The 8,768-nt window shown below is 43.9% G+C and overlaps 1 pseudogene; it reads left to right on the forward strand.

The window, feature by feature from the left end:
• The first annotated feature begins 5,531 nt into the window (after window positions 1-5,531).
• LOC108307886 lies at window positions 5,532-5,974 on the forward strand (annotated as a pseudogene).
• The last annotated feature ends 2,794 nt before the right edge of the window (window positions 5,975-8,768 follow it).

Consider the following 8,768-nt stretch of genomic DNA (forward strand, 5'->3'; position numbering starts at 1 on the left):
TACACTGTACTGTCAGAGAGGACTTGAAGGGCATAGATGAGAAGGAGGTTGTAGGTGGGAGGCAAAGCCCAAGCAGAGAGACAGAGGTAAAAATGAAAAAAACAAACAAACGCATGACTGAGGACAATGATGATGTCTCAGTCGGTCAGTGTTAGGTATATAGATCCGTGCCAGTTGTCACAGCTTTGGTAGGTATAGCTTCTTGTGGAATAAAAATCCTTTGAAATGCAGCTTCTTGGGCACCTTGAAAAGCAGAGAACGTAAGTGGCTATCATGAAATGCAATCTAGTTAGAACAAATTGTCCAGGCATGAAGGTGAATTAGCTGCAGGGATGCTGACGGGTAGGGGCTGCCTGATGTGGTGACTACCATCTGCTCTATTATAAGGTGATAATTATTCGAAATGACCTCTCAGCCCATCTCTAGACTAGTATAGAAGAGTGACAATATTCCCCAATCCACTTAAAAGAACCTTTTGTGTCTGAATTCTGTTTGAAGGAAGGGAACTCAGAATTGACAGGGAGTAGTAGATAGTAGATGGAGACAGCTGGGGGCCTGGGTGAGGCAGGGGCTTAGGAGCTGTGGGAAGTAAAAAAGCTCCTCTTCAAATTTTCCTTTCTCGTTTAAGAAAAATTCATATGTGTTAAAAATAATAGTTTGTTTTAAAAACTTTCTTCAAAAGCTTTCTTGCCTTTTTGCTAGAATCCCTATCCTATGTAGCTGTTAGCCATGCTCACAGCCACGTAGTACATTCTATGTCCTTGCGTACTAAGATATCTGTGCTGGATGTGCTCACAGGTATGTCCCAGCTCGCACCTATGCCCCTTCCTTATTTGGACTTCCTTTTCTTTGCTCGCCATTGCTTTTACCTGTTTAGAAAAGTTTTCAGTTGTTAGCCAATTGGGTTTCAGTTTAGATTGTGTGGTCTGGCTCCAGCCAATGGAGATCAAATGCAGCAGTAAGGACAATCCCAAATGCATAAAAAATAAATACATCTGCTTTCCTTTGTTCATTGTACTCTCCTGGCAAGATTACTAATGGGAGCACCCTTTCTGTAGGAAGTAAAACGAATTGCTTTGCTGAGAGATTTTTTTGTACCAGTGCTAATTTTTCTTGTGGCACCAAAAAGAAAAATTTTATGCATAACAGGAGTTGAATGTTCTCAGGGAAACTTTTATGCCAACATTTCCTAGAGTCAAGGACTTTGATGCATGGTAAAAAGGAATGAAGAATCCACGAAAATGTCACAAAAGAGAGAAGGAAGAAAGAAAGTCAAGGCCTCCCTTGTCAGCATCGTTGTCCATTTCTGCATCTGTGTAAGATTCTATTGCCTTCTGGAAACATCGCCTCCCCTCTGAGGCCCACATTCCTTATCTTTCCCAATTGTGAACGTTATCCAAGGACCAATCTTGGCATGAAGGCATCAATGTGAGTACTTTCGATAATCTTCTTTTCCTTGAAGACCACTGGTGTTCTTAAGACTTTTTTTTTTCTTTGAATCAGGGTCTTGCTCTGTTGCCCAGACTGGAGTGCAGTGGTGCAATTTCAGCTCACTACAGCCTCTGCGTTCCGGGCTCAAGTGATCCTCCTGCCTCAGCCTCCCAAGTAGCTGGGACTACAGGCTCAGAGCCACCATGCTCAGCTGATTTTTGTATTGTTATTAGACACTGGGTTTCACCATGTTGGCCAGGCTGGTCTCAAACTCCTGAGCTCAAGTGACCCATCTGCCTTGGCCTCCCAAAGTGCTGGGATTACAGATGCGATGGGGTGGATAGCTGCCTGGTACCTGGTCCTGGGTGACTTAGGGCAGGGGAAACAGTGGTTTGGTGTGTGGGAGTTAGATAAAGGAGGGGGTCAGCTTGGCTAGGAGATGCATGTCTGAAGTTCAGTTGCTCTCCATCTTTAGAAGTCAGCGAGCTCTTGGGAAGGGCAGTCTCTCCCTGGCCAGCAATATTTTCAAAATGTAAACATGGTAAGACACAGAAAATTCAAGACATGATGAATACAGATGTATTTAGCTTTAGTAGATGTTGCTCAACAATTAACCAAAGGGGGTTGTACCAGTTCACTCAGTTCACACTTTCATTGTGATAAAAGGCAGTTCCAGCTGCTTCACAGGATGGACTAGCACGTGTTACAACACCACAGCCTTTTTTTTTTTTTTTCTTAATTTTAACCATTCTGATGGATATGTAGTTGTATATCATTGTGGTTTTAGTTTGCTCTTCTCTACTGAGCACCATTTAATATGCTTATTCAAGCTGGGCACAGTGGTTGCTCACGCCTATAATCCTACAGGTTTGGGAGGCTGGGATGGGAGGATCAGTCGAGTCCAGGAGTTCAAGACCAGCCTGGGCAACACAGTGAGTCCTCATCTGTAAAACGAAACACAGAAAAATTAGCGGGGCATGGCAGTGCACACCTGTAGTCCTAGCTACTTGGGAGGCTGAGGTGGGAGGATCACTTGAGCTCAGGAGTTCGAGGCTGCAGTGAGCCATGGCGGTGCCACTGTACTCCAGTCTGGGCAACAGAATGATAACTTGACTCTAAAAATAAATACATAACAATAAATAAATATTCTGCTAGGCCGTGTTTTTTGTGAAATGTTTGCTCAGATCTGTTTCCCACCTTGTAATTAGGTTATGTTTATCCCCTTTACGTACTTAGTATGATTTCTTTGTCAGAGCTCTATGTTGTGAATATCTTATCCATGTGAGTGAATTTTCTTTTCCTGTCCTTCATAATATTTTCTGATGAACGGAATTTTTTAGCATCAAGTGTAATGTTTGAGTCTTCTCTCTCTCTCTCTCTCTTTTGTTTTGAGATGGCGTCTCACTCTGTCGCCCAGGCTGGAGTGCAGTGGCACAATTTCGGCTCACTGCAACCTCCACCTCCCAGGTTCAAGCGATTCTCCTGCCTCAGCCTCCTGAGCAGCTGGGAACACAGGCACCCAACAACATGGCCAGCTAATTTTTGTGTTTTTAGTAGAGACAGGGTTGCACCATATTAGCCAGGCTGGTTTTGAATTCCTGACCTCAGGTGATCCCCCCACCTCGACCTCCCAAAGTGCTGGGATTACAGGCATGAGCTACCTCGCTTGGCTGAGTCTTCTCTTTTATGGTGAGTTCCTTGTGGAGTGCAGTGGTGTGATCTGCAACCTCCGCCTCCCAGGTTCAAGCGATTCTTCCGCCTCAGACTCCTGAGTAGCTGGGACTACAGGCGTGCGCCACCATGCCTAGCTAATTTTTTGTATTTTTAGTAGACACTGGGTTTCACCATGTTGGCCAGGATGGTCTTGATCTCTTGGCCTCATTATCTGCCCACCTTGGCGTTCCAAAGTGCTGGGATTACAGGTGTGAGCCACTGCACCCGGCCCCCTCTGTATTCTTTATAAGAATTTGGTTCATACTCCGAGTCCTGACAATTGTATGCTATGTTTTCTTCTGGAAGCTATTTTTGTCTTCTCACATTTGGATCTATGGCTTATAGCAAATACATCTTTTTTTTTTCCCCCCACCGGGATGGAAGGCGTCAGGATTCCTATTTTTCTTTCCATCTGGATGTCTAAAGACTCCAGCATCATTTATTGAAAAGATCCCGTCTTCCCTTCAGAATGGTGGTGGTGCTGTTGTTGATGAAGTGACCGTTCGTGTGTGGGTCTGAGTCAGGACTCTGGGCTCAGCTTCCCCGGTCTCTTTATCTGTCTTTGTGTCAACAGCATGCTGAAATCCTTGCTATAGCTTTAGTGAAAGTCTATATTCTGTTCTTTCTTTATTCAGCCAACCTTGTCTCTCACAATTTTGCAGAATAAACTCTCTAGTTTAGTGAGACTAGCTTTTTAAATGTTTGCCTGTTTATTTGCCTTTTTGTTTTTGTGTTTAGAAATCAAAATGAAAAATGACTTGAGTGCAATTTTTTTTTTTTTTGAGACAGAATCTTGTTCTGTTGCCCAGGCTGGAGTGCAGTGGCATGATCTTGGTTCACTGCAACCTCTGTCTCCCAGGTTCAAGCGATTCTTCTGCCTCAGCCTCCTGAGTAGCTGGAATTACAGGTATATGCTAATTCTTTTGTATTTTTAGTAGAGACGGGGTTTCTACTATCTTGGCCAGGCTGGTCTTGAACTCCTGACCTGGTGATCCACCTGCCTCGGCCTCCCAAAGTGCTGTGATTACAGGCGTGAGCCACCGGAGAGCAAATGTTAAACTACTGAACCCTGTTGTGCTCTGGTTGGGGCTGAAGGGAGGGGGGTGCTGGTGCTGAAGCTGACCCCCTTGGCTCCCCTCCAGCCTCATGTCTACCATTCATTCACTCAATCGTGTTCATTCCATGGGTATTTGTTGAGTGTCTACTATGCACCAACCTCCTGTGCAAAGCAACAGGAAAATAGCGGTCTCCTTAAAGCTTCTAGCTTAGAGAAGGAGCCCTAGAAAGATGTTGTAAACCGCAAACAAATCATGTATTAAAATCATCAATTGTGGCCAGGCACGGTGGCTCACACCTGTAATCTCAGCACTTTGGGAGGCCAAGACATGCAGATCACAAGGTCAGGAGTTTGAGACCAGCCTGGCTAATATGGTGAAACCCCATTGCCAGGCGTGGTGGTGGGCACCTAGTGTCTCAGCTACTTAGGAGGCTGAGGCAGAAGAATGGCTTGAACCTGGGAGGCAAAGTTTGCAGTGAACCGAGATTGCGCCACTGCACTCCAGCCTGGGCAACAGAGTGAGACTTTGACTCAAAAAAAATAATATATTGTAATCATAAGTCATAATTGCAGCTTATGATTAGGGCTTTGAGGAACACAGAACATGGTGAAAGAGAGCAATGAAAGCAAAACTCCTTATGTAAGTGGTCTGGGAGAGCTCACAAGCCAAGGCTTGGAGGCTGAGAAGGAGCCGGCCTTGCAAAGGAAAAGCTTATTCTCAGCTGGGAAGTTCATGCACCTGCGAAGGTCTCAAGGCAGGTCCCCAAAGGATGGATTCCAAAAACTAAAGACAGGAGCACACACAGCTGCAGTGACAACTCTTAAATAATGGATTCATCTAGAACTGATTTCTTCAGTGGTTGTAAGTTCTCGGAACGTAAGGACTGGGTCCAGTAGCCTTTTTTTTTTTTTTAAAATTTCTCAAATAATTTGCTGTAGCAAGAAGAACACAGTGTGATGATTACAAAGTATTTGTGGAACAGAGTTGTCAACACATTGTCAGAAGCTAGAGGTGCATGACTGGAAAGGCTGACAAGCCACCTTTGGCTTTTTTCACTGGTGAATTATTTGTCTTGTTTCGGTCTTGGAAAAAGAACAAAATCAAATGAGTAGGCTTCCAGGAGCATGCCCTGCATCTTATGGTTCATATTTCAAGATTTATCATCACTCATTTGTAACTTCTTTGTTCATGAATGAGGTCCACAGTACTCTTCATTACCTTTTAGGTACATTGTGAAGAATGTGAATGAGTAAGTAAGCAATTAACAATGACATATAACTCTGAGCACTCTTCCCTCCCATCCTCTTTCAGCCATCTTTCCACGCCGCCACAATGGTCCACATGAACGTCCTGGCTGATGCTCTCTGGAGCATCAACAATGCCAAAGAGAGAGGCAAATGCCAGGTGCTTATTAGGCCATGCTCCAAAGTCATCGTCTGGTTTCTCACTGTGATGATGAAGCACGGTTACGCTGGTGAATTTGAAATCATTGATGATCACAGAGCTGGGAAAATTGTTGTGAATTTCACAGGCAGGCTAAGCAAATGTGGAGTGATCAGCCCCAGATTTGATGTGCAACTCAAAGATCTAGAAAATGGCAGAATAATCTGCTTCCATCCCGCCAGTTTTGTTTCATTGTACTGACAACCTCAGCTGGCATCATGGACCATGAAGAAGCAAGACAAAAACACACAGGAGGGAAAATCCTGGGATTCTTTTTCTGGGGATGTTAATGCATATATTTACAAGTAAAATGCCTCATGGACAAAAAACGTAATTAACAATGATAACGTCTTCTGAACCTGGGGTGGGTAAAAATGAAATATTGGCTGTTATTGGGCCATAGGTTTGGCTGAAAACCACTATTTTTTATCATGAACTCATTCAATAATAGGAGATGGAAAGAAAGACTGGGAAGAGATATCATGTAATTAACCATGGGCCACGGTGGTGAATCAATGGACATTCCCACCATAATTTGAAGTAGCCAGAGAGGATCAACTGTGGCATTGGGAGGGCGGGCTCCAGAGCGTCTACACCTCTTCCCATCTCTGCGCCATCCCTCTTGGCGGTGTGACCCTAAAAAGTCACTTAATACCACCACGCCTCAGTTTCTTCATTCATAAAGGGAAGCTTTTACTATTACCCACCTTGTAGGAAATGTGGTGGCCGTTATATGAGATAATGGGGACTGTGGGCTGAACCTGACCTGCCGTTTGTTTCTGTACAGCCTGTGAGCTAAGGATGGTTTTTTACATTTTAAAATGCTTGTGGGGTGGGGAATAAGAGGATAATATTTTGTGACATGTAAATTAAATGAAATTCAATTTCGCCATCCATGAATAAGGTTTCATTGGGACATCCATGCTCGTCATTTCCATGTCATCAATGGCTGCCTCTGTGTGTCAGTGTAGGGTTTGGCAGCTGCCGCAGGAATCACGTGGCTGGCAAAAGTTTGCTGAACTCTGGGTTGATGTAGGAAAGAGCTTATCACAGCAGCTGGTCCCGTGTCAGCTACTAAAACAATGTATTAATAAAAATGTACACAATCATTTGGGTTAAGAAAGTAAATTGGCTCCCCCCCATCCTTTGTCCTCCCTTTAAGACCTCTTTATTCCATTATTTTTTAGGGGACAGAGGAACATCTCAAGTGGTGGCTGAGATTGAATTTTCATCACCTTGAAAAGAGGGCATTGGGAGTCAGGTTTTTATGATTTAGAGAAATAAATCAAGGTGATTTTCTTGCACCTGTGCATTATAGAACAAACCTGGCATGTGTATGTGTATGTATGTGCCTGTGTGTGCATATGTGTGTATTGTGTGTGCATATGTATGTGTGCATGCATGTGCATATATACGTGTGTGTGTGTATTTGTGTACGTGTTTATGTGTGTATCCATGTGTGTATTGTGCGTGCACATGTATGTGTGTATGTGTGTGCATATGTATGTGTATATCTGTGTGCATATGTATGTGTGCATGTGTGTATATATGTGCATATGCATATGTGTGTATATGTGTGCATATGTGTGTATTATGTGTGCATATGCATATGTATGCATGTGCATATGTGTGTATGTGCATGCACATCTGTGCATATGTATGTGTGTATGTTGTGCATGTCTCTCTGTGTTATGTGTTTGTGTATGTGTGTGCACATCTGTGCATATGAATGTATGTTGTGCACATGTCTCTCTGTGTGTTATGTGTTTGTGTATGTGTGTGTGTGTCTGTGTCCACATGGCTCACTCCCATGAACAACCACCATCCTTCCTCCCCCTCTTCTAGTCCTGTCAGCTAGGCTTGGGAGTTACTTATTTTCTCCTGCTTCAAATGTATGTATGTATATGTATGTATATATGTACACATATATACATGTATATATATAATTATTTTTTTTTTGAGATGAAGTTTCACGCTTGTCACCTAGGCTGGAGTGCAATGGTGCGATCTTGGCTCATTGCAAACTCCACCTCCAGGGTTCAAGCAATTCTCCTGCCTCAGCCTCCCAAGTAGCTGGGATTATAGGTGCCTGCCACTATAATTTTTGTATTTTTAGTAGAGATGAGGTTTCACCATTTTGACCAGGCTGGTCTTGAACTCCTGACTTCAGGTGATCCACCTGTCTTGGCCTCCCAAAGTGCTGGGAATACAGGCATGAGCCACTGCTTCTGGCCAAAATATATGTATATTTATTTGACTTCTCAAACATCTGTTTCTCTCCTCCTACCCCACTGACCACCCTCAGTATGGCTTTCTGTTTCCTCCTCACTTTCTCAGATTTCAGTGTTGCTGTGCCCAGGGCCAAGTCTCTGGGGCTCCCTCTCATGTGTCTGAGCTGCCCACATCATCTCATCCCCTGGCTGGTGGCTGGAAACAGCATCCTCATGCCGGTGCGTCTCAGCTTACGTCTCTGGGCTGGACTTCTCTCCTAAGCCCCAGATGCTGACATTTGACCAACCCTATCTACCTGGATATATCTGAACACTCTTCTGTCCAAAGTGAAGTCCTGCTCTTCTCACCACAGACCTGTTCCTCTCTCAGCCCTTCCCACATCTGTAAATGCCACCTCCATCTTTCCCATGCCCTCTCATTCCCTCATAACCCATGTCCAATTCGACTTAAGTTCCATTGGTTCTACCTCCAGAAAACCTGCAAAGTCTGGCCTTATTTTACCATTTCGTCCGCTACCACCACGGTGGAAGCTATACTCACCTCTCACTCAGATGATGTCAGTGGTTTCCTCACCAGTCTCTTAGCCCCACTTCTCCATCGTCTATTTCCAAAATAGCAGCCAGGTGAATCCTTCTATAACACAATTCAGATGACATCACTCTTGTGTTCAAAACTCTGCAGTGATCCCCCTTCTTATTCAGAATAAAGGCAAAAGGTCTTACTCGCTTGCAACCCAAAGTAATTGAAAGGATTAGAACACAGTTTGAAGTAGTTTATTCAAGTGAAAAGCTGAGACTTGCCATTCAGGTGACGCAGACTCCAAAGGAATAGAGTCAGTGCTCTGAAATTAAAAGCGAAGGTCTTGCTTATATTGGCAGAAGACAAAGAAAT

Source organism: Cebus imitator, unplaced genomic scaffold (assembly GCF_001604975.1).
Source record: "Cebus imitator isolate Cc_AM_T3 unplaced genomic scaffold, Cebus_imitator-1.0 Scaffold82, whole genome shotgun sequence".
NCBI lineage: Eukaryota > Metazoa > Chordata > Mammalia > Primates > Cebidae > Cebus > Cebus imitator.